The sequence below is a fragment of the Hakea prostrata genome, chromosome 9 (genome assembly GCF_041222555.1).
Source record: "Hakea prostrata isolate BN-2017 chromosome 9, UWA_Hpros_2, whole genome shotgun sequence".
Classification (NCBI taxonomy): Eukaryota; Viridiplantae; Streptophyta; class Magnoliopsida; order Proteales; family Proteaceae; genus Hakea; species Hakea prostrata.
This window is the reverse complement of record NC_142608.1, coordinates 6,743,491-6,769,341: the sequence shown is the minus strand read 5'-3', so window position 1 is coordinate 6,769,341 and position 25,851 is coordinate 6,743,491. Positions and strand designations below refer to the sequence as shown.

The window sequence follows — 25,851 nt, the reverse complement described above, 5'->3', positions numbered from 1 at the left end:
CAGGTGGAAAAAATCACCCATGTGTTGTTGCATTACACACATGCCCAGTTATGCTGGAAATTCCCCACATTGAGGTTGGTCACCTTTGGGTTCTTGGGACATACAATTAAGGATCGGATGCAGTTTATTGATGTTAAGTTTCATGACTATAGACAGCTTGGTATGGTTTATGCAATATGGAGTGTCACATGTTGGGTAATTTGGTTGGCGAGGAATTCCTTCCTTTTCAATGAAGGTATGTCTTTTTTACCTGTGTATATATGCCAACGCAGAACTGTTCTAGTGGTTGAAACCAACACCTCTTAGTGAAGAGGTCATGGACCTTTCTCAAACTCTTTGCATTATCAAAAATGCCACCGAATATATATAGATTCGCACATCAAAAGGAGGGAGGAGCAACATTATTTGGGATGTTGATGGCCATTTTCTTCTTGCTCGTTCTGTAGCCTTTCATGGGTTCTCAGCTATGACACTTGAGCTGGAATTCATCCGTCATGCTTTATTTTTTGCCACATCATTGCAACATACTAGCATTCAGATCCTATCAAACTGCCAGCCAGCAAAGTTACGGGGATGTTCAGTCTCTTGACTGGACTAGTTAGATTCTGGTTCCAAGAATCTTGTGTTTACTTCATACTTTCCATTCTGTTCAATTTATTTTTATCCGTAGATCTTTGTATTCACAAGTGCACTGTTTAGCTAAAGGTTCCAATTTGTTTAAATGTCTCATGTATGGTGGCCGAGGCCACTCTCTTCATTGTGATCCCTTCATGTTGATCTACTCCTAGAGTTACTCTAGAGAGTTTAATATAAGTCTAATCTTGAACTACTGCTGCACACCTCCGTCCCTCTAGAGAGTTTAATATAAGTCTCCTTTTAAACCATCGCTGCACAACCCCCTCCCAAAAAAATAAATAAATAAATAAAATAAATAATATATATATATATATATATATATATATATATATATATATATATATATATATATATATATATATATATATATATCATACTACTATTATAAAAGCATGTATTCTACTTTTTTCGTAAATTTTTTTCTGTCCTTTTCTGTCCCTATTATCTCTCTAAATACCAATAATGTTGTACTATTTTCAATTTCTTTACTTATTTTTACAAGGATAATTTAGACATTTTAGTCATAAACTATTATTAATTTATCATTAATTTTAATCCCTCTCTTAATTTCTCTCTCGACCTCGTTCAATCTCTCTCAAAGTCTGTCGCTCTCTATATCCCTCTCCTTCTCGAACTCTCTCTGAATCTCTCTCTAAATCACCACTTTCTCTATATCCTCTCCCTCTCGAACTCTCTCTGAATCCTCTCGATCTCTCTGAATCTTTCTCTCAATCTTTCTTTTCCCGTTCGTCTGATTTTTCTCTTTCATCTAATTTTTTCAAATTCCCAACTTTCGATTATTGCAGAATTTACCTCTGCAGAGGTTCAGTTAAAGTAATAACTAAAGAGATATTCTGCACCTTCCGCTGAATCGAAGGTAAGAACTTCTTGAAGTAACCCCTTGCACAGTTCAAGTTCTTCTCTTGGTGTATTATTGTTAACGCATGTTCACAGAAAAGCAAGCTATAATGGGTGAGGTGGGTTGCCTTCTACTTCTCTCTTCCTCTCAATTTTGAAATTTGAATTCGATGTTCAGTTATATTCGAGGAATTTATTGGGTTTTTATGTATTTGTTCTCTCATTGCAGAAAGATAATCGGAAGCAAACGATGGTAAAAGAAGGACGATGGGGAGGAAGGAAGATGGATCAATAATGGCAGTTTTGAAAGTCGACATGCATATTGCAAAGGATGTGCCAAGAAAATAAAGCAGGCTGTCAAGGGTTTTCAAGGTATTAATCCACTCTCTGTACCATTTGCAGTGTTTCTCTTCTACATTTTTTTTTGAATTTCAACTCCATTGAAATTCAACAATTTGCTGAAGAGTTTCTTACCAGCTCTTCAAATTTGCTAAGGAACTCGAAATTTGGATTCTTTTGAATGTTTTCATTATTTATTGACTTTTGGATTAGCAAAACCGAGAATTAACATTATTTGCTAACATTATCACTGGTATAGTTAACATTATTTACTAACATTATTACGTTAACATTATCTTATCTTTTGGAAATTTGGATTCTTTTGATACGGTTTTCACTAATTTATGACTTATGGATTTGTTGGGGGCGGACATATAGAGGGGCCAAGGGATTTTTTAAAAGTAATGTTAATTCTCTTATTTTTCATAATTTTCTCAATTTTTTCTCTTTCCACATGTGAAATGTCACTATTTGGCCCCCAAGTATTAAGAACAGTTTTTAAAGGTAAAATAATGGGCATAAATATCATTCCAAATTATCTTCTCTTTCTATAAACATGGGTTAAGGAGATTTTTGAAAAAAAAATCTTATTTGGTTTCAAAATTTTATTCCTAATTAGAAACCAACTCCTCAAGCCCTATTTATTCTCTCCTCTCTTCTCTCTCATCTTTTCTTCAAATTATTCTCTTCTCTTTCTATAAAAGTGGGTTAAGAAAATTAAAAAAAAAAAAACAATCTTATTATGTATTCAAAATTTCATTCCTAATTAAAAACTAATTCCTCAATCCCTATTTTTTCTCTCTTATCTTCTTTCTCCTTTTCTTCCTATTTATTCTCTTCCCTTTCTATATGCGTGGGTTAAGAAAATTTGGAAAACAATATACTCTACAATTAGGTACTCTTTCTCAATTTATTTATCTTTCTCTCTTTCTCCTTCTTTTTTTATTATTCTTTGTATTTGATTTTATATTCTATGTTTCTTTATTTCTTCACTGCTCGTAGTTGGGATTGAGGATATACTTTATGATTTTATATTCAAAATTTATTGATGACGAGATTGGGATTGAGGATATAATCTTGAGATTCTAGCTCAGATTAAAACCATTGATTTCGATAAGACTGGAACGATTACAAGAGGAGAATTTGTAGTTATAGATTTCAGAAGTCTCTCATGATGTTAGCCTCAACACATTGATTTCTCGGTACGTCAATCTCCTTCATTGCGACCAAAATAAGTTTCTTCTTTTTTCCACTCTTTATATAAAGCTTTTGAACTTTGAAGGATTTCAAGAGCGTTGAGAGTAAATCAAGTCACCCAATGGCAGGTGCTCTTGTTGGCTATGCAAGGTCTAATTCCATTCAACCAAAATCAGAAAATGTCACAGAATTTGAAAATTTTCCAGGCCGGAGAAGGGATATTTGGAGAAATTGATAGGAAAATCATTTTGGTTGGGAACAAAAAAATTGCAAGGAGAGCTGGTAGTGAGACAGGTAAGAACATCGATCCACTCTTGTTTTTAATTTTTAAAATTTCAAGCAAATCATATATGCACTCCTTAAGTTTACAAACTATAACATTTGTAACATTCAAATTTGCAAACTATTATGTTTGTAACATTCAAGTTGATTATAATATGGCCAGCAAATTTCAGTTCAAGAGGGAGAATGTGATACCATTAATGGAGAGGCAACACAGTTGGATATATCTACTTACATTGATGAGAGCTACTGATGTTATGATTGCTGGAAAGATTGCAGTTGTGGTAGGGTATGGAGATGTCGGAAAGGGATGTGCTTCCGCTCTCAGCAGGGCTGATGCCCATGTCATTGTGACTGAGATTGACCCCATCTGTGCCCTTCAAGCTTTGATGGAAGGCTTCAATGTCTTGACCCTTGAAGATGTGCTTTCAGAAACTGACATCTTCGTTACCACTATACTGGGCACGGGGATATACTCTATGATTTTATATCAAGTTCTAGATATTTTATAAATCACGTGCCCAGAGTTTGGGATTAGCCTTATGTATAACCGCATAACTACGTGCCCAAATGCGGCTGAAAGTTATGATTACCTTGTTTCGTGGAATGCGTTTTATACTACTATTATAAAAGCATGTACTCTACATTTTTCGCAAATCTTTTTCTGTCCTTTTTTGTCCTTGTCATTGTTCCAAATACCAATAATGTTGTACTATTTTCTATTTCTTTACTTATTTTTACAAGGATAATTTAGACATTTTAGTCATAAATTATTATTAATTTATCATTAATTTTAATCCCTCTCTTAATTTCTCTCTCGATTTAATTATCGACCTCTCTCAATGTCTTCGCTCTCTATATCCCTCTTAGAAAAGATTCAAGATTCAATATCCAGTGATTTTAATTTAATTTGGTGTATCTAATTTCTTATACTTGCATAAATTGATAACTTTTGAATTTATGCATAACAATTCCACAAAGTAATTCCGTTTAGACTAATGAATCTCTTGAAGTGTTTTATTTCTTACATATGTCTTATTAAATTGCATTACTCAATTTCTTTTCCAAGGACTCAGTATAACCATGTACCCCATTAGAAAGCATCTATGCATACATATGGAACTTACCTCAAGTTGTCCAACATTATCAATGATTCGTCTCACATGATCTGGCCAGCACTATTCTCAATTAAAAGTTATGTGCAAAAAATAAGGAAGAAAATCGATATACAAGTGATCTCCATAATTTAAAAACTCATACTACAAGGTCAAGAGTTTGACCCTTCTTAAGGTTAAAGATGAAACCTTGCTATATATGTAAAAAGCTACCCTAGGAGGATTTAATCGAGGTACGCACAAACTTTGGCTTCAAAAAAGGAAAAAAAAATTGACAAGTTTGAAAAGGTAGCAGTCACTTGACAACACCTTCTTGATCTATAAATCTGTCACTTAAATTGTAAATTATTTATATAGAACTGGAATTTGATTAGTGAACATGGAATTTTCAAAAGAAGAAATTTAATAAATTGTCATGCAATTTAAGAAACCCTGTCACCCTTTCTAAAATTGGTAAACTTTCGTGCTTTAGTTATGTTATTCTTCATTTTCTATTTTTTAAATTGAGATCCAATCTTAACAAACCATCGAATTGCCATCATTAGGAATTGATTGCTCATGTTATATATTTTATTTTCTATTAGTACAAAACTCTCCATTGCAGAGTAAAGCATACTAGGCTTTATTAGCACCTCTTAGATTTTATAGCCGAACTATTTCATACTTTAAAAGGATTTATGTTAAAAATGAATAACGAAGAAAATAAAATAAAAAAACAAAAACATATCCAAAAGAATACATAAACATCAAATATTTTCGGTCATAATATAAACATCAAAAGAATTTCAATGATGCTTTCTTTATATATATCTTGTTTACTATTTGGTGTAAAGCCCCTTAAGGTAAATCATTCTGCACTTGGAGTACCTCTTATATCAAAGTCAAAAAATTATATACATTGAAATAAGAAAAAGAATACCTAAGCATTATAATGACACTAGTGAGTTACTATTATTTAAATTAAACAATAACTTTAAGAATTGAATAACTAATGTTATAGACATAAATTAATGACTTCGAAAGTCATAAAATAAAATGATGTTTAATATGATTATTTTCTCTTTTTTTTTTCAAATTTATAGTTGCTTCAATTTTTCCCCATATATCACTACGTGCATTTGCACGTATGTTATATATATATATATATATATATATATATATGAGGGTCCACATTCTACTAATTAAATCCATTCAAAGTTTTTTTGCCCAATTTTATTTCCTGAATTATGATAACTCAATTGTTCTATTTTTTTTTAATTAAATAAAAATATCATGAAAATTTATATTTATGTTACTTCGAAGGTAAAAATTAATATGTTATTATAGCATTTCAGCTGAAAGATACAAGAACTGAGAAACAAAACGTTTCCAACCTTTTAACTAACGGAGGCTGGACTTAATGTTACATCCCTATTCAAGGTCTAATCATGGTTAAATGAAGGTACCATCCTGTCAACATAGGGTAGGGGTGTCAACGGTTCGGGTTGGGGCGGTTTCGGGACGGGCCTAACGGTTTTGGGCTGAAAAACACTCAGCCCAAATACGGCCCATTAATAAAATAACGGTTTCGGGCCGGTGCGGTTTGGGTTCGGGCTGACTAACGGTTTGGGCTAACGGTTTAGAATTGGGTTTACTAACGGTTTGTTTTGAATACTTTGTTAATATGTGAAATTTATTAAGAGTATGTGAACATATATAAGCATTAAGTTATCTCCAAGTCTTTTCGGTTGGGTGTTTATAATTAAAAACTTTTTTCTACAAAGATTTATAAAATTTATAGAACTAATATACAAAAGAAAATTGGCATCATGATGAATTTTAATGGGTTGTCTCTGCTTATTTTCCTCCTTCTTCTTGACACTTTTAAAAATGAATCAAAATAAAGCATTAAAAGATTTTCAAATGATAATACATTTGCTAAATATTTACTAAGCCCATCTTCCAAATGGCAAAGGCTTTAACAAGCTTGTTGTTTGCATATTCCAAATCAAAACAATAAAGGAAAACAAATGGATACTTGGGGGTTTTCTTGTCTTTTACATTTAAATTTATTTTATTTTATTTTTTTATAACGGGTTTAATGGGTTCGTTCGGGTTCGGGCTGGTTTCGTGCCAAACGGTTCGGGCTAGCGGGCCACACACGGGCTGGCCCGGCCCAGCCCAAACCATTGCGGGCTGAGGTTGTTCAGCCCAAACACAGCCCATTAAGCTTCGGTTTGGGCCGGTTCGGGCTATAGCGGGCCGGTTCGGTCCGGTTTTAACGGTTCGGGTTAGGTTTTGACACCCCTAACATAGGGTAAGAAATTAAAAAAAAAAAGAAAAAAAGAACATAGTGTAGGAAAATATCCATCATATGATAATCTAATCTTTCTACGACATTCAAGAGGAAAAAAATCATTAGGTTATGTCTGTCTATCTCTCTCTCACGGAATTTCCCAAATAAGAGTTAGTTTCCATTGTGCTTAGTTTACAAAGAGCAAGTTCTAGTAATACATTAATATATTGACACCAACAACTAAAGGGTATCATAAGGAATTATTAAAATATATTACTCAAAAAAATAAAGGGAAATTGTACAAATGAATACAACACAAGAGTGCGCAACATGGAAGGAGAATATTGATTGAGATAGACCATTAAATTTGACATGTATAGATTAAAAAAAAGTGCATATCATCTCGTTGTGAAATGAAGACTTCATATCGTACCAGAAAGAAATGAAGACTCCATATGATAAAACCTTAAGAATCTCTACATTTCAATTATTTAAGTAAATTTCATATCAAATATTTCTTTTTGGACGAATAAAGAGTTCAATAACGAAAAGAAGAGAAGGAAAGAATAAAAAGCAGGAGGGGGATTACAACAAAAAAACCAGGGCAAATCCCCACCAAAGCCAACGAGTCTCTAAGAAAAAGCAAATAGAGAAAGAGGGTCTAAGTACAAAAGCCAAGATAAAAAAGCCACGACAAACATAAGCTACTAGTTTCTAATCTTTTTCTTCTTCTTCTTCCTAGAAGGTTTGACCTCAACTATGAAGTCTTCAACAAATGGTGAGCCTTTTTAGTGGATCGATTGCTTCTCCTATGACTCCGAAGTAGAGAAGGGGTACATATATATCAAAGTTAGAAGAGGCCTTCTACATGGAATAGCAACATCCTCATTGTCACACATAGGCAAGTAGGCCAGGGGAGAGAGTAGGGATAGCGATGTGCCAAGGTTGGAAGGTTTGATAGGGGATCTTGAGTGAGGGTCACAATAGCCTACGTGAGAAGGGACACAAGAAATACAAGAACAGGGTAGTAGCAAGAACAAGCAGAGATGCCATGGTAGGAGCTTCAAACATAATAAAAAGCTTTGAGTGAAAAACAAGAACTGCAAACAGAAAGTTTCCGTCCGTACTTGAAAGTGCACAAGGTCACTCAAATAATAAAGAAGTAAGAGGGATATCGTTCCCACAAGGACATACTACTTCAAAAACACTTATAATTATCTAGTAATCAAAACTTAGAATTAACTATTGTTTATACTAACAAAACAACGAAGGAAAATACTAAGTAAATCAATTAACAGAAACAGTAGAGCTTCAATTTCACCAAACACATGATAAATTATCAATCCTCCCTTTCATACAATCAACTTACTCTCTACCCTTGCTGACAAGGTTACGAAGTTAGATCACCCCAACTGTTACGCTTGAGGGTTCCTAACACATTAAACCCCCCTACCAGTTACGTTTAGAGGATCAATTCAATGCATTGTATGAAACACAGAATCCCTTAACAACGTCGAATAAACTGTCTAACTTATTACGCATTAAATGTAATTTATCATTCTTCAACCTTAGGCCTAGCATGCATTCTCCACTGTTACATGTATGAAAACATACAAATTCATGAAGTTGATCAAGCATTCAGACATTAAGAACAAAATTGAAGAAAACGAAGAATAGAGGATTGTATTGCATGTAAGAGAAAAATCAAGAAATTAATTCATGTAAGGATCCATCTACACTTTAGAAATAAAAGTTTAGACATCATGAGATAAGAAGAAGAAGCTATGGGAAACATCATTCTAGAGGAAGAAGATGAAGAGACTCTAGTAACAACTCTTCAAAATTTGCCCAAAGCAGTACTCCAGCAGCTACTCGTATATGAAATTTGTCCTCCACACTTCTCAAAACTCAAAAAAAAAAAAATAATAATAATAATAATAATAATAATAATAATAATAATAATAATAATAATAAAAATCTATTGCTAGAGTATGCTCCCCTTTAATATAGTGATTTCCAAGATTATGTTGGATATGGTTCCTGATATAGTTTGAAACAAACTCTGAGTTTCTAATCTAACTCAACCAGAAAATTCATTTATCTAGGTGACATACAAATAGCATTGATTTAGATAGATCAATTGCATAAACCCACTGTTGGACTTAAATATCAAAAAGTTTTAAAAATTATGTCCAAAACTCAGCTCAATCGGATGCTGGATGACCATTCAATGAAGGACTTAATCAAAATCGAACAAAACACACCCAAAAATGGGATTCTTCTTTTTTCCTTCTCTGAATAGGATTATTTTTCTTCTTTTTTTCTTCTTTGATCAACCTTCAAACTCCACTAATTGCCTCAAGCAAATCCTTGTTGTCGAAGGAGTCCAAGTACTAAGATGATTCACTATAAATATAGATAAATTTGAATCAGTATTTTCTAGGATAAATATAAATTACCAAAATTACTAAAATTTGAAGAGAGTAAGCATCTTGTGTTTATTTGCATGCGAATTAGCGTAAAGTGATACAAAACGAGTGTGAATACATGAAAACGTATACAATTAATTACTCAAAATAATATGCATATAAGAAATTTATCAAAAAACAATACAAATGAGGTCGGCTATGAGAACGTCGAAAACCGAAGTGACTCCCTCCACACAATAAACATCATAAGCGAAACCTTTGTCGCCCCATGACAAATGCAAGACTTGCTAGAAGAAATTTGGTTATTACAAGATTCATTCTTGCATTGTGTGTTTGTTCATCGCCTTCGTGAGGTTAATGTCGTAGCGAATCATCTCACTGGGCATGTTGTAATAGAGACAAAATTTCATATCTAGTTTCACATCTACTCGAGGAGATCAATACGATCACTAAGGCAGATAGGAGTGGACGTGCATATTATCATACTTAGTTTACTTGCGGTTTGGAGTGGACATGTTTATTATTGTACTTAATTTACTTTCTTACTATATGTACCATTTAATATAATCTAATATAAAAGTGCCTATTTACCAAACAATATTTTGAGAAATTTATTCTCCATCTACGAAAATTAGATTGGATTGAGATGTTCAAACTAATCTAGACAAGAGAAATAGACATTGACATAGCCATGACATTTTCTTCAATGGTTCATTGGTTGAGACTTTAAGAAATATGAAAAGTCATGTCAAGATTCAAGGGACACATTCTTTACATCTTCCTATCGGGGCTCTAACCAGGTGATGGACACTTTATTTACAGATTGACTTGATCTTGAGTCTTGCATATTTTGTCCTAAAATAGACTTGCCTGGTTCTATTTTTCTACGCATAAAAAATGCTGGTTCTGAGGGTGATGGAGGAGTAATTAAGTAGCTGCTCAACATAAGGACTACGTCCACCATGGTGGGTCTGTAATCCACATTTTCCTGAACACACAATAAGCCAGTATGAATGCATCTCATCACTTCACTTGTTGAAATATTTTCTCTCAGGATTGGATCAACCAACTCCAATGCTGTTCCTGCTTTCCAATGTCTCCATGCCTGCAAGATACACATACAAGATAGTAGGTTCAACAGATTTGCCTACTGGCTATTTTATAGAGAATTAGAGGAACAAGTATTCTTTTAGTCGTAGTAGCAGCAGAAAATATATGATAAGTAAGGAAAAAGAAGCCAAAAATCTGTAAGTAAAATTCGTACTTACATAGCTTATAAGGTCTTCTTCTGCATACTCTGTTTGATAGAAACTATTGTTCCTCTTTCCATTGATGATCTCCAAAACTGATACACCAAAACTGAAAACATCTGATTTTACTGAAAATTGCCCGTGCATTGCATACTCCGGAGACATGTAACCACTGCAATCAATTTATAAGATAATTTAAACAACAAAGGTTACTTGGAGATCAAATGTACTAGGTCATATTTCTCATTTCTCCTCAACCGGTAAATATTCACTGGGTGCTAATCTAGGCACAACCACAACTCTTTTTCCTCGTGTATGTTGGCTATCTTTGTTGACCCAATTGATATCAGGTTGGTAGTCCTAAAGAAAATTCCTTTTTCATGTCAAGCAATTCCTAACGGGCTGAACCATCTTAATGATGTAAAGTCATACTTGCTATTTTCAACTATAGGTATAACTGCTATAAGCCTTGCCCAAAATCAAGTGTGGTGTCCATGATTCAGCAAACAAGTCTATTACTATATCTATTTCATCTCTACTTTTATGAAACTAGATAATAAAAGAAGTAAAAAATTTGCTTTTCCTCATCAAGCTATGTCACGAGATTGTAAATATTAGCCAACATTCTACAAAACTGTGAAAATGAAGGAATAAGATTTTGAAACTTACTAAGTCCCAACTATTTGATTTGTACTAGCTTCAGACTGACCGACGCCAAAAATTCTTGCCATCCCAAAGTCTGAGATCTTTGGATTCATTTCCTCATCTAACAAGATATTGCTTGCTTTAAGATCCCTATGAATAACTCGAAGGCGGGAATCTTCATGAAGATAAAGAAGCCCTCGAGCAATCCCTTCGATGATTTTGTAACGTCTCTGCCAATCTAATTGTATGCATTTCTCAAGATCTGTAGTCATCCACATAAAACATGGAATAACAATTTAGGACATGATTAAGTTGATGGATGGTTCATCATGGGAAGCTAGTGTGTGGACATGTAAATAGAAGAGGTGAAGTGTCATGAATTTCAGTTTCTGCTTCCTCATTCACAAATGGTAATGTATAATACATGAAAAATTAAATGAGAAAAATGACTAGTAAGGAAGAGAGAGAGGTGTGTGTGTATGGGGCTCACCAAATAGGAAGTAATCTAGGCTTTTGTTGGGAACAAACTCATAGATCAAGATCTTTTCTTCTCTCTCCAAGCAAAATCCTAATAGCCTAACAAGATTGCGGTGTTGAAGCTTTGCTGCTAACACAACCTCATTCTTGAACTCTTTTGCACCTTGCCTAGAAAGTTTTGAAAGCCTCTTGACAGCAATTTCTTGTCCGTTTGGAAGTTTACCCTGGTTCCATGTTACAAATGATTAGCAAACTTATACAGACTAAACATTTGGTGAGTTCAGGTTTTGAAGTTATAATTGATGAGGAATTAATCTTTAGATACAAGCTCTGAATTTCTTTGGAGATATTGACAAACGGTTTATCTTTGAACACCCTAAAATGGTTTGTGTGAATACTCTTTGATGAACGGGAGAAGATTGTAGAAAATAAATTTTGATTCAACATCATGATCCAACGAATTCAAAGTACCTTCAGTTATTCCAAATTCACAAATAGCCAAAATTCTACTCAATTACACAAATAAAATTTAAAATATACAAGAATTAATGTAACTTCCTTACTATTTCGTAAGTCTTACCTTGTAGACACTACCAAATCCCCCTTCACCAATCTTATTTGCCATGGAGAATTCTTCAGTTGCTTGAAGCACGGTACTGAAATCAAATTGCAATGACTCCGGAGTTATTATTGTGCTGTCAGCTGTGCACAAAGCCAACAAAGATGGAAGATAATTGTCAGTTCAACTTTTTCAAAAGAGAAAATTTGGAAGGTTATTAGAAACCGTTCGCTTCTCTAGTTACATTAGAGTGTTTAAGATAAAAATCCAAGATCACATCAAAATTTTATGCCTGTTCTATCTATGGTTCCAACTCAAAGATTGAACTGACCATGTAAGCAAATTCAAGGAGTCAGCATACTGAGCTTTGGATAATAAAGTAAATCGAGCTACTTTCCAGAGCCCAGTGACTACTTCTTGTGCCGCAGACATACTGATGGCACTCCCTAAGCACTGGGCTTCTATTAGATTTTTTTTGAGTCTTTAAAAGGGAAGAGAAAAGAGAAGAAAGAAAAATAAATATATAAATAAATAAAGATCGAAAAGCTTTTGTACCATTTTCCAGTCTCTCCTCCGATGTGGTGTTCTTTTTCTTCCGCATTAAGAAACAATACAAAAGAATAGAAAAAAGAATCATTCCTGCTATGGAAATTGACACAAAAATGGGAAGCATACGTTGTCTTAACACGCTTGCCTGTTCTGCGGGAGGAAGAACAAAAGAAGTCATAAAAAGTAACATTCTCAAACTTAAATTTCCATTTGAAGAAAAATCTTAGACACCAAAACATAAGATTCTGGAGAACTTAAAATGGACTTATCGTAGGTGCGTTGTACTCTTCTTTTCGGAAGAGAGTGTTTGAGAGTAGATTTGCTTAAATTTTCATGGGCAGAAGTAAATTAGTAGGAAACATAGCAACCACCCCTGTTTTAGGGGTATGCAATTTGGTTTTGCTCATTGTATGATATTCTAAAGTAATAACTCACCAATGATTGGTGCTTCTGTTAATCGGAGGAAGCCGCGGCAGTCAAAGAAGAATAGGCGAAGGAGTAGGCGTTGGGACATCTGTTGTTGTAATGAAAACTGAGTGGGAAGCAAGAAAAAAGAAGAATCACTCAAAGTGATGATTTCCGGGGGATGAGTAATCGTAGAGGTCGGTAGGTAGGATCAACGCTCTGGTGCCGAAGTTGAACAAGAAACATTGGAAAAAAGGTGAAGAAAAGTAACAGGGCTGTGGCTCGTCGTTTGGTGTTTGTACATGGCATGGCTTGTCTTCGAAATCATATTATTTTAACCTGATCATTGAATAAAGTATTCACCAGAAATTTGAATATAATATTTGGCAGATCATATTCCGTATGAAACAGAGTAGAAGTTCCTTGCATGCGTAGTTCAAATTCATCATATATTCAGAATTTATAAGTCAGTAGCTCACCAGGAGGAGGTGGCAGAGACGAAATAGTTGGCGAGGGAGCCGGTGCTGAAGCTGAGAGTCCATAGAAACGGTACACCTCAAACCTAACAAAACAACTCGGATTGAAAACCATTCCTCCTTGCCGACTGCTACAGCAACTGGGGAGATAACTCATGACATACTCAAGACAACTCGAACACTGATTCACTGATAAACTAGGGTAACACTGTGTCATAGTATACAGAGTCTGTAATTGCGTAAAATTAGCTTCTTCAGTGGCGAATCGAGTGGAATTCATGGCAGCTTTAGTTGAAACCTTGCTCGTCGTGTTGGATAGGAGCTGGTTAAACCGACTTGGGTCGGTGATGGTCTGCGCCTTCGACATCATCACAGTGAAAGTGGTGAAGAGGGAGGTGTTAGAGTAACGCACTATACACTGATCGTACCAAATCACTGCATCTGTTCGGTTAGGGCAATGCCTGATTATATATTTAACGGCTAAGTTGACACACTCACGGCAGACATCGGGGGTTACGTCGCCTCTGCAATCGTAGAGACTGTAAACTGTATCAGGACTTGTGCCAACGGCATACTCGTTGCTATAGGTGATCCCACTGCCGATGGAAAGAGAAGCTAGAAGGCTGTTTAGGTTGGATTGGTAACTAGAGCTAGCAGTTGTGTTGGGGCAACTGTGGTAGAGGTAAATAGTGTCGGCGCAGTTAATGAAGCTGAAGAAGCAAGAGAGAACGAGGGAGAAGAACAACACAGCTGTGACTCTCGGGTTCATCTCTGCAAATGGTTTCATCGCCTCTCCAAAATCTTCCCCACCTCGAGCGCTGGTTCTCTGAATTTCAGGGCTTAAGAAGAAAATAATGGCGGAGAAGAAGCAAAGTCTCCGCTAACCATCCATGCCCAGGTCTCCCATGTAGAAAAAGCTTCAAGCTGCGCATTTGACCACCCTGCGAAATTTTGGATCATCGGAATCTCAGTCAGATAACGATCTAATCAAAATATCAACCAGATCTTGGATTGACTGTTCAAAATACATCCCTCTCTTGTAAGGCAATTTTATACAAGGAAATTTCCTAGTCGACACTGACCTGATAAAATTTCATTTTTCATAACGAAAATTGGACCTGGCCTCAAAAATTAGAGTTGGTCAATCAAGCTCTTCTTATCCAATAGGGTTGGAGACTGCTCAATGAATCAAACTCTTTGTAGACTAAGTGTCTTAAGGCTAAATATTTTCCATACTTTTCTTTGTATGACGCTAAAGTTATGGAAAGAAGAGGTTCTTTGGTGTGGAATAATATTTGGAAAGTGATTCCTGCAATTTCTAAATTGGTTAAAAGAAAAGTGGGAAATGGTAGGTCAACTTCTTTATGGTTTGACCCTTGGATGGTTTCTACTTTTGCCCCATCTTTTGATCGCACATCCTTTAATGTTGCGATGTGGAAAGTCTCTGTGGCAGAGGCTGTCATAGATCATGATTCGTTCCCTCACCCTATGGGTTCAATTGGTGCACAGGAAAGGCTCTTCTGGCCTCTGTCCATCTTACTCAAGACAATGACTCTTTGATGGCTGTTAATTCTAAGAATAATTACGTGTCGACTAAGCAAATTTATGTATACTTATTTTGTCATAATAATTTTGGTACCAGTCATAGGATTTCTAAATGGTGGAAATTCTTTTGGAAACTTCCGCTACACCCTAAATTTTCAATTTTGGCGTGTTTTCCATGCAGGTATTCTGGTCAAGGAGAAATTGGCTAAGTGGAGCATGGTTGATCCTTTATGTGTATTATGTGATAGCCATGGCGAATCAATTTGGCATCTCCTTGCAGATTGCCAATGGACGTGACAGGTTTGGGCCTCGGGACCACTAGGTCTCTGATTGGAGAACCTCCCTATAGCTGATTTGCAGGATTTCTGTGACTATATGTTTTCCCATAATATGTTGGATAATTCTACCCTAACTTGGTTTTTTTTTTGTCTTTATTATAACTTGTTATGGTATATGGATCACTCGTAATGCTATTGTGGCCAATCGAACATTACCACACCCTAATCAGGTTTTAAGGTTTATAAAAATAAATGGATCAAAGAACTCGGCCTTAGGTCTTTGCGTAATAGCCACTCGGATAATTCTCATCTCACCCAGTACCCAGCTATCTGCTATTGTACTGTCTTCCCTTCTGCCGAACTTGCAAATTATAATCTCCTCGTATGCGCAGGATGTACATCTGATGACGGGGAGTGGTCAGGATGCTGTTGGGCCATTGTTGCACATGGAAACTTACATCGCTGTGTCGTTGGAAGGTTCTACTCACCAAACAGATTGCAATTGGTTCTTTGGGGCCTTATTGAAGGCGTCGCCTATGCTAACTCGATGGGTTGCCATATCACAAAGATCTGGCCAATAGTAGATGAACTTCCACAATACATTCCTAACGCTCGAATTCCATGGCCAATGGAATTGACAGAGGACCTCTTTATATTAGCAAAGGCAATAAATCAAGTTCAGATTGAACCCTTTCAAAGCCGGAGCATACAAAATTGGCTGTGTAATTTAGTTCAGATTACAGTAGGCAAACCAATTATGGATACATGGGAAATTATACAGTCAAACGATTTATGTAAATGCACTCTGTAATATCTGATTGTTTCTATAATAAATTTTTTTTAAAAAAAAAATTCCAAACAAAGGCGTCTAAGATCTTTCTTTTCTTTTCTTTTTTGTAAGTCATCTATGCTTTTTATTGGAAGAGCTATATATATCATACTACTATAATAAAAGCATGTACTCTACCTTTTTCGCAAATCTTTTTCTGTCCTTTTCTGTCCTTATAATTTTTCTAAATACCATTAATGTTGTACTATTTATTATTTATTTAGTTATTTTTGCAAGGATAATTTGGACATTGTAGTCATGAATTATTATGAATTTATCCTTCATTTTAATCCCGATTTCTCTCTTGACGTCTTTCAATCTCTCTCAAAGTCTATCGCTCTCAATATCCCTCTCCCTCTCGAACTCTCTCTGAATCTCTCTCTAAATCACCACTATCTCTGACGACCTCTCTCAATCTCAGTCTCTCACTCTCTATATCCATCTCCCTCTCGAACTCGCTCTGAATCCCTCTCGATCTCTCTGAATCTATGTATTTGTTCTCTCATTGCAGAGAAGCTGAACGATGGTGAGAAGAAGGACGATGGGAGAAGAAGGAAGATGGATCGATAATGGTTTCTGGTTTCTGATTTTTGATAGTGATGGTTCTTCGTCATGCATTGCGAAGGATGTGCCAAGAAAATAAAGCGGGCTGTCAAGTGTTTTCAAGCTATTAATCTCTCTCAATCTCCTCTCCCAATATCTCTCAATCCTTCAAATCAGTTGTGATTTCTTCCAAAAAGGTGGAAGAAATTAAAATTAGACTTAACTGAGAGTAATTAAGACTTTCTCTTTATTCTGTTCTTTTTAGAGCAAAGGAAAGGAAGGACCAGCTTCCTTTACAGTTTACGTTTTAAAATGATTCAATATCCTTATCTGAGTTCTATTGCTTCAGAAGCCAAGAAACAAAATCCCAGAAAAAATAAGCACAGTTTGCCAACTACTACAGCGCTCTAGATGGTAGTTGGATGAGCTGAGGTTCTATGACCGTGAACTTTCCCTTTTGTATTGGAAGCTTTTATACAGGAGCACTAATGGTTTTCGAGTTCAAGGTCAATAAGAAAGCATGAGCAGTGAGGAGTTTGACCAGACTGCAACTGTTGCTGCCGATGTAGGGGTATCAAAATGGCAACAGAAAGGGAAAAGGAACATTCGGAATTTAACCAAGAGGCCCATGGAGGCAGTAGATGGAAAATTCTCTAATGGAACCTATTGTTGAAATCATGATGGCAACCTTAAGCATGCAACTAAGAGTAACATGGTGGGGCTGATCAAACCAGTAGAAACTAGGCTGACTACAGTTACTTGCATCCCTGTGAAATTGGTGTTAGTAGGTTACTGGAAGCCGTTGGAAGGCCTCCAAGGCCTGCTTATCATGGGGTGTTGAAGGGAGACAAAGAAAGGAAACAGTTATAGGAAAGGCAATGTAAATTGTTACATGGGATCAATAATCTTGTACCACCAATACACCAGAGTTCATCTACTGCCAGTTCACCTCAAAAACCATATTTTCCAGTGGTTATTTGCAACTGAGATGCTGAAGGACTTCCAGTTGGAAATTTTTGATAATGCCAATAACTTGGGCTTGGCCATGCTTTGCTTACCTCGTTAGGCAGCATGGATGTATTCCAGCATAAGCTATGGTTTACTTGCCATAAAATTCTCCCAAAGGCTGTAAAATCATATAACCTACACAAGAATGGGCTTCTGGAAGTGTTTCTAGATCAGCCTTGTTTGGTGAAATTCGAAGACGGTCTATTTTGAGAGTGTCATAAAGGGTAATCTTAGCTATGGAGCGCTTGCTGGTCTTGAAGGTCTCTCATAGAGAACTGTTTCTATGGTTGCCTGTTAAAGGGATCGTTAACATAAATATCTTATTTGCTCTTCGAATTTGCTACGGAACTCGAAATTCGGATTCTTTTGAATGTTTTCACTGATTTATTGACTTCCGGATTCGCGTACGTCGTCATTAATTTGATTCGTCTTTAGGTTCTCTTTGTTGTTCTTTTTTACGCGTTTTGTTGATTGTGCTTGTTATGGATGGTTGTGGTGGTTCCAGGTGTTGAAGATAGATCCAGTGAAGGTTAGAGAGAGGATAGAGCAAAAGACAAAGAAGAAGGTTGAACTAATCTCCTTTGCCCAAAGAAGAAGACAATAAGCCAGAAGAAAAACCAGAGAAGAAGCCAAATGAATAGAAACCCAAACAGGTACTAGAATCAGTAATCAATCGTTAATAATATGAATTAATTTTAAAATTAAACATCAAGAACCGTATGTATTTTTATTTTCTTCGTCGGAATTAGCTGCTCAACTGCATATAAGATTGAGGGGCAATGGGCTTCTTGATAACGACCTTGATTTTCATCGCGGTGGGTGTCATCACGTCCCTATTGGTCAGAATCTGCTGCAACAAGAGGACCTTCTGGAAATTTGTATGTTATTCCTTTGTTCTACCAGCCCTTCTGAAAAGTGCTTATTCTATCAACTACATGAGATTTACACTATGCTATTTGTTGACTTCTAGGAGAACCCTCTCCCCGAAGTGTTTATCTATTTATTTATTTTTACTTCTGTTTATTCAATTTCCGTTGGCAAACCACCTTGTAATTTCTTGTGGTTCAGATTCTCATGGTAATTTAGGAATCTTGATTGGATACGAATCTTTGTAATATGCTGTTGAGGAAGATATCTTTTTTCTTGTCGTTCAATGTAAATGTGATATGCATCTTGAGTTACTTTGGTCTATTCTTCATTAGTTTTAGCTAATCAGTTTTTGCTGTTGCAGGTTTCACTTAACACTGGTGATTACAGCGACAGTATGTTGTTGGATGATGTAAGTTTTGATAAAGTCGCATTCTTTCAAACCCTTATATCTTTTTCAGATGAGCAAAATTCACTAGCAATTCTACTGTACTATTTGTGTCCATGTTCAGAAAAGTTCTAATGCAACCGGGGGATGTTGGATGAAGAGTCTATATAATTTGAGTACTTATGTATCCGTGATTCTTTTGATTTTTTTTCCCTCTGTGAAACAACATATTTGGACTTGCCATCAAACCTAGCATATAAAACTTTTAGCATTTACTGAGGTCATGCAATGAAGTACCCTGCATAACTGCAATGATTTTGATTTATAATGGAATGCAACCTTGAGTTCCAAACCCTTCTTTTAAATTGATATGAAAACCAATTTTAGAGAAGCAGTGGCAGTAAAGGAAAACAGTAACAAGGACTGATTGGTGATTGAATTTGGAGAAGGTATTTCTGAAATTAGAAATAGAAGACAGAAATGAACAGAAAGAACAGAAATGAACAAGAAAAGGTCTTTTTATTTTTTTGAATTTTAATTGCTTTCCCTCTGAGTGAGCCTGAGGAAATAGGATGAATTTCTTGGAGGAATTAGGATTCCAGGTGATAAGGCATTACTCTAGAGGGGTTTGGCCAGACTTAGAACCACAAGAAATTGGGTTTTGAAGCTTGTAACTTAGATTTCAGGTAGTAAGATTATGATTAAGTTTCAGGGGTTTTATTTTGAGGCTTGGGATGAATGTTACTGAGGTTCGGCTGCTGCTGTATTGAAGTTCCAGAATTAGAAAGTAAAGTATGGGTTTAAAATTGAGGTTTCATTGATTATTCCCTCACCCCAAAACTTGATTGTTTATTTCAATTGTCTTCTTTTTTAATATAAAAATTTTCTTTCTGTTTTTTTTCCTCGATATCTTTTTTCTCTCATATGGCCACGTGCATTTGCACGTGTCTTACTTTGCTAGTATATATATATATATAAAAAAAAAAAAAAAAAAAAATAAAAAAAAATATATATAATAAAAAAAAAAAAAAATAAAAAAAATAATATATTTTTTTTTTTTTTTTTTTTTTTTTTTTTTTTCTTCCCTCCCCTCTCTCTCCTTTTTTTTTTTTTTTTTTTTTTTTTTTTTTTTTTTTTTTTTTTTTTTTTTTTATAACAAAATATTTTTTTTTTTTTTTTTTTTTTTTCTTCTTCCTTTTTTTTTTTCCCCTCCTTTTTTTGTTTTTTTTTTTTTTTTTTTTTTTCTCTCTCCGCCCCTTCTTTCCTCTTTTTTTTTTTTTGGTAGAATTTTATTTTATATTTTAAATGATCAAAGCCTATCTCAAACTAAGAAAGAATTTTTTTTTATATAAAAATAAGAGTAAAAGACAATATTTCTTTCATTCTTTTTTTTTTTTTTTTTTTAATCTTTTTTTCCAATCTCAAACCACCTTTCTTTTTTCTCTTTACATTTTATTTACTAAGAAATTATTTTTAGTAAAAATTAATATTTCTTTCCGTAAAAAGAAAGAGGTTTTTTTTTAAAATAGAAATAAGAGTAAAAAACAATTCTCTCAAACAAGTTTTTTTTTTTTAATGATCAAAGCCTATCTCAAACTAAGAATGAAATTTTTTTATAGAAATACGAGTAAAAGACAATATTTTTATCATTCTTTCTTTTTTTTCTTTCTTTTTTTCCAATCTCAAACCACCTTCCTTTTTTATCTTTTCATTTTATTTACTAAGATTTTTTTTTATAGAAATAAAAGTAAAAGTTAATATTTCTTTCCGTTTTTTAAACTCAAATCACCATCCCTATAAACCACGTTTTTTTCAAAAAATCTCCAACAACTTTCCCTATAAACTATGATCTCAATAGTTTTTTTTTTATTATTTTTTTCATCAAAATAGCTTTTCATCTTCGTATTTCTTTATTATTTTTATATTTTTATCTCAAATCTCTCCATCTCTCTCCCTCAATCTGTCTCAATCTCCCTCGATTCTCTCTCAATCTGTCTCTTGGTCTCTCTCGCTCTCTTGCTCTCTCGCTCTTCTCTCTCTCTCTCTCTCGATCTCTCTTAATATTCGGAGCCAAGGTTGTTCAATCTCCCTCGATACTACCGGAAACTCCAGACTGAATGGAAAGAAGGATCCTAGTGGTGCCAAGGTCACCAAATCTGCTGCCAAGAAGAAGTGAACCATGTTTCCGGGTGGTGGAAGGAAGATTTTCCTGAAGTTAGTTGAGTCATCGTTTATTTCCAATTTTATCTGCTGTCAGTTTTGGTCAAGATGTTTGTGTAGTCTCTTGTAGTTTTTGTCACTGGTTCCTATCTTTCGTATCAAGGATGGGAATGTTGGACTACAACACTCAGATTCAAATCTGAGTGCTTGACAGACGGTGGCATTGGCTATAGGTATCTTTGGGTTTCTTTTTTTTTTTTTGAGTCTCAGCTATAGCTGAAAGAGGAACAATCTTTCGTATTAAATTGCTATCTCCAGATTATCGTACTTAATTCTTTGTTTTAATATGGTTTAATTTTATTTCTTTAGCATTCGAGATGTGTTTGATTAGTTTAACTTTGTTCTTATGCATGACGAGAATGGTTGTAGTGGGTAGTGGTAATTGGTGGAAGACAGAAATAGTGATGATTTAAATGGTGACTTCAATGTAAATTGTAGGGTTTTCTACAACCACATCTTTGGGTCAATAATACATGTTGCCTTGCAAAATGCAAATTTAAATTTACCCCCCTCTAAACTTGGAGCTAAAAGTACTAAAGAAAAAATATGCTACTAGGAATGCTCTTGCTACCTCTCTTGGCAGCCAATGGAACGAAATAATTAGATCTTTTTGTTTTTATTTTCATTGGCATTTAACTCTAGATGTTTATAAGAATGATGATAACCTTGTTCAGTTAGCAAAACATTAATAATGTCTCATAGTATACTAAATACACAGTCTTTCTTATATATTTTTTTGTACAAGTTCTGTCATATGTTTAGATTACACACAAAACTAGAATTCTGAGCAATAAAAATCCACGCATGATAGACCAGATCAACAACTTCTATTATGTGAGAAACAATTTGATGTTATGTATTTTTTATTGGTATTGCTCCATAGAGATTTTTTTTCTGAATTTTAATGTTTTTATTTTGACTTGGACAGGTTATTATGTTTAGGTAATGCGGTGAAGTATTTCAACTACTTTTGGAAAATTATTTTATTCTATTCACATTCTCCCTCTGTCTTACGACTCTTACCCACTTTCCTTTAACTTTTTCAAAATAATTACTTTCACGTTATGATAGATGAACTCTGATTTCTTTTGGTGTTGTAATTTTTTTATTTTTTATTTTTGTGTCACAAATTTAGGTTTCTTCCCTACTTCACGAATATCTGGCAAATGATTGCTTATTTTGACTTCACAAATCACAAATAGAAGAACTATTCTGCTATTCTTTTTTTCTCTCAGAAGGTATGAACATCATCTAATATTCGAATTTGAATAGAATAATTTGATATTCTTATTTTTATTTACAATTAAATATTTGTGTTAACACAATCTTGAAAATCTTGCACGAAATATATGGGGGCTGGATTTTTGAATCCATTCATTCATGTCATTTTGTGTAGGCATCTTGATAAGGTGCATCGTGGTAAGTTGAAATTCTTTCTCTACCCACATACTAAGTATTGTATATGTGGACTAAACATCTGTTTAATTCTATTGAAGATTACAGTATCTGCCATCAATGATGGTACAGACGTTGATGTTTTAGACCTTCCTATACTAAGTTTTGTTTCTTACATGGTAATCTATATTTTGCTCTGGTTAGGAGTTATCCAGAAAATTTTTTTGCATAACAATGGGTGAGTGGGAGAAACAAATGATCATCATTTGTTATGTACACAGATTTGTATTGTGCACAGAAGATGTTTGAACATCATTTAATGTGGTTCCACCTTATCTTGTTTGCCAAAAAAATAATTGATTTGATTCAATTAATATATATATATATATATATATATATATATATAGAATGAAAAACATCATCTGTTGTGCACAATTCTTTATACTTCATTTATTTTCCCACACTTTTCATCAAATGCTTTACATCCACTCAACCTCATTGGATGAAAATGTGGAATATCCAAACCAAATGAAATTTCATTTGGATTTCATTTGGAGGGCTTCAGATGAAGCTATTCCCACTCATAAGGCACTTTTAATAGAAATGCATGTCCATCCCTTGTGTGCTTTTTGTGTTTCAATCAGGTGGAAAAATCATCCATGTGTTGTTGCATTACACGCATGCCCAGTTATGCTGGAAATTCCCCACATTGAGGTTGGTCACCTTTGGGTTCTTGGGACATACCATTAAGGATCGGATGCAGTTTATTGATGTTAAGTTTCATGACTATAGACAACTTGGTATGGTTTATGCAATATGGAGTGTTAAATGTTGTTATATACAAGGAAAGAAATCTCGTTCGTTTCGCCCAGTTCGTCGGGTGGCGAACTGGGTGAAACGGCGAAATATTTCGCCCTAAATTGATATTAAATTTAAATTGTTAAAAAATGTATGAATGTATGAGATATGATACTATAGTTTATAAGTTTTAAATATTTAATAACTCACGAGTGACATTGACAGGTAAATTGATTGTTTTCCTAAAACGTCAAACATCAGATTTAATAAATATATAAAATAATATATGGTAAAGTGATTAGTCAAATCATACTCATATATAATATATAATATACATATATAATCAATTTTATATATAATATATAGCATAAATATATATGATAAATATGCAAAAGTTAATGATGACTTGATACAAACATTTTAATATATTAAAAGTAATGTTTAATGGTCACATCATGTCTCTTTCTCATCAAATCATGTAAGAAATGTCAGTTTTTTTTTTTTTTAATAATTTTGTGATCTCCACGTGTGTGGTTCACAGGTCAAAATGTCTTACTGTTCATCTTCTTCCTCCATGGACGGTGGTATTCAACTTGCAACTTGGCTTGAGACGGTGCTTTTATCGCCGGAAATTGCTGGAAATTGCCGGAAATCGCTGGTTCGACGAAAAAAACGAAATTTCGGGCGATATATTGCATATTTCGTTTCGCCCCCTAGTTTCGTTTCGCCAGGGGGCGAAACTGGCGAATTTCACCGAAATAACTTTCCATGGTTTTATATATATATATATATATGCTCTTCTTGTACATATCATCATACACATCCACAGTTAACAGGTGTACCTCATGGATCTTCCTCAAAACTCTTTGCATCATCAAAACTGTCACCAAATATATGTGGAGGCCCACATCAAAAGGAGGGAGGAGCAACATTATTTGGGAAGTTGACGGCTATTTTCTTCTTGCTCGTTCTGTAGCCTTTTACGGGTTCTCAGCTATGACACTTGAGCTGGAAGCCTGGAATGCATCTGTCGTGCTTTATTTTTTGCCACATCATTGTAGCTTACTTGCATTCAGATCCTATCAAATTAATTGCCAGCCAGCACAGTTAATTCTCTCAACGGGGATGTTCAGTCTCTTGACTCGACTAGTTAGAGTCTGGTTCCAAGAATCTTGTGTTTACTTCATACTTTCCAGTCTGTTCAATTTATTTTTATCCGTAAATCTTTGAATTCACAAGTGCACTGTTTAGCTAAAGGTTCCAATTTGTTTAAATGTCTCATATATGGTGGCTGAGGCCACTCACTCTCTTCATTATAAACCCTTCATTTTCTACCCCTTAATACAAGTTTCCTCTTGAACCACCGCTGCACACCTCCGGTCCTCTAGAGAGTTTAATATAAGTCTCCTTTTGAACCATCGCTGCACACCCTCCAAAAAAAAAAAAAAAGAATTATTTCTAGAGAGGGTCCACATTCTAATAGTAAATCCATTCAAAGTTTTTTTGCTCAATTTTATTTCCTAAATTATGTTAACTCATTTGTTCTATTTTTTTTTAATTAAATAAAAATATCATGAAATTTTCTATTTATGTTACTTGGAAGATAAAATTAATGTGTTACTATAGCATTTCAGTTGAAAGATACAAGAACTGAGAAAAAAGACTTTCCAACCTTTTAACTGACGGAGGTTGGTCTTAATGTTACAGTCCCTATTCAAGGTCTAATCATGGTTGAAGGTACCATCCTCTCAACATAGTGCAAGAAATTACCCAAAAAAAGAAAAGAACATAGAGTGCAGGAAAATGTCCATCATATGATAATCTAAACTTTCTACAACATTTAAGGGGGGGGGGAATCATTAGGTTCCGTTTCTCTCTCTCTCGCTCTAATTAATGGAATTTCCCAAATAAAAGTTAGTTTCCATTGTGCTTAGCTTACAAAGAGCAAGTTCTAGTAACACATTGCTATATAGACACCAACAACTAAAGGGTATCATAAGAAATTATTAAAATATGTTACTCAAAAAAATAAAGGGAAATTGTACAAATGAATACAACAAAAGAGTGCGCAACATGGAAGGAGAATATTGATTGAGATAGACCATTAAATTTAACATGTATAGATTAAAAAAAGTGCATATCATCTCATTGTGAAATGAAGACTTCATATCGTACTAGAAAGAAATGAAGACTCCATATGATAAAACCATAAGAAACTCTATATTCAATTATTTAAGTAAATTTCATATCAAATATTTCTTTTTGGATGAACAAAGAATTCATTAACCAAAAGAAATAAAGGAAAGGGAAAAAAAAAAGGGTAATTTTCATCTGGACCCCCTGAGGTTTGATCTATATCATTTTTAGTCCAAATAAATAGATACTTTGCACCTGCCTCTCCTGAGGTATCCAATAAGATCAATTAAGGACAAATTATGATTTTATGACTAAAATACCCTAAAATAGTGTGAACTTACTTGTAAAAATT

General features: G+C 34.4%; 1 pseudogene; it reads right to left on the bottom strand.

Annotated features, from left to right (window-relative positions):
- Positions 1-9,912: 9,912 nt before the first annotated feature.
- LOC149004346 (cysteine-rich receptor-like protein kinase 25) lies at positions 9,913-14,279 on the bottom strand (annotated as a pseudogene).
- Between the last annotated feature and the right edge of the window lie 11,572 nt (positions 14,280-25,851).